A 1,511-nucleotide genomic window follows, 5' to 3' on the forward strand; every position below is an offset into this window, starting at 1 on the left:
ACTTGGCAGTGCGCACTGTACATTTCTTTCTAAATCGTATAGGTTTGGAATGTAAACAAAAGTTTAATATGACTGCGTTGTGAGCTTCCTACTGTATTTATTTTATTACATTTTAGATTCGCCACAGATAGAGTGACCGCCAAATTAAGTAGGTCCGGGTAATCATTGTGGGCTCAGTTGCTGTCGGGCAACAACTGCGGAATTGTATCCTGGTCGGGACACATTTGAATTTGATCAGGGCCACGTGGCAAAGAATCAACCAATCACAGTGCTCGTTTTGTTGAGCGAAAGTCTAGGTATATAACAATGATAAATGTCTTCGTAAAGGATGAAACTTACATAACCGAGCGTTACTACTAAATTGGGAAGAGTGCAACTAGTCAAATTAAATTAAGGCACCTCAAATGAAATGTTGGTAGTTGAAGAAAGTGGAAAACAGGAGTAACCAGCGAAAAACCTCTCCTTCGCAGATTACAGAAATATTTCAGAAATCCTCTGGAAAATGAGACAACAGATTTAGCCCAAGGTCACCCTTTAGCTTTTCGACGGTTTGGAAAATGTACGCTCACTGCCCATCGGATCGGACCGACGATAATAGAGGATCTTGTGATTTTGTCTTTCCCGCAATTGCTCGCTGTTATACAGAGATGTCCCAGTTGCAGCGCCTTCATATATAACGTTTTTACTGTCGTCAAGCAATTATAATTTGCGGCAACTGTAAAACCTTTGATTTTATTTTCAATATCCAAGGACTTTTTACACACTACCTTGATATATCTGATTGTAAAATATTTCTGCTATGGTTATATCAAATAGGAAGTTTAAAATATGCATCACTAGGATTGTCGAAGTCGGCTAACATGAATCCATTAATCCGGAAAGTCCCCCCAAAAGGGAGTAATTCTAACTATGTTACTAAAACTGTGACATTGACAATGATTTGTTAATTTGTACGGTTAACCATGACTAGACAGCCTGCCTGCACGGCCATTTAAGGTTCAAGCCTACTGCTGAAAATATAAGCGAATAAGGAGTAAGTTGATACGTTATGAAGGCAATAAAAGGTTAAAATGCAAATTAGTTCACTTTCTCCAGGCTTTCTCTCGTTTGTATTCGTGCTCAACAAAAAAGCGACCCTTTTTATTTTCTGTTGGTCACATGACCGCATGGTTACGAAAATTCCGCTGGGTGGGTGGGTGGGTGAGTGTAGCGCGTAAACTCTAACAGCCTTTGGCCCTCACTCTTAACGACGTCTACCTTTTGTACGACCAAAATGAATTTAAGACTCAAAGCATTCAAACGTAGAAATAGTATTGTTGCCAAAAGGGCTTGTGTAGCCAGAAAGGAACTTTTTAGGTACTTCACTTTTCCCAACGCTGTGTTTCTTTTGATATCTTTTCGTATTTTCCGAAACCTGTAAATATCAATGGGAATCAATTTACGTCCTTCGGGTTAATTTGTTTTTTGCAATAGGAGACACGTGATTGAGCATTCCTATTTATCCAACGATA

General features: G+C 39.2%; 1 protein-coding gene across 3 annotated transcripts in view; it reads left to right on the top strand.

Annotated features, from left to right (window-relative positions):
- Positions 1–1,106, top strand: part of LOC137999995 (protein cereblon-like) — a 15,238-nt gene extending 14,132 nt beyond the window's left edge. For 2 of the 3 annotated variants that reach the window (XM_068846073.1, XM_068846074.1), the window contains one exon: positions 1–1,106. This exon is cut by the window's left edge and continues 851 nt beyond it. The gene's annotated coding sequence lies outside the window, so the exon portion shown is untranslated. The other variant, XM_068846072.1, reaches the window with a different exon arrangement.
- The last annotated feature ends 405 nt before the right edge of the window (positions 1,107–1,511 follow it).

The sequence above is a fragment of the Montipora foliosa genome, chromosome 4 (assembly GCF_036669935.1).
Source record: "Montipora foliosa isolate CH-2021 chromosome 4, ASM3666993v2, whole genome shotgun sequence".
Classification (NCBI taxonomy): domain Eukaryota; kingdom Metazoa; phylum Cnidaria; class Anthozoa; order Scleractinia; family Acroporidae; genus Montipora; species Montipora foliosa.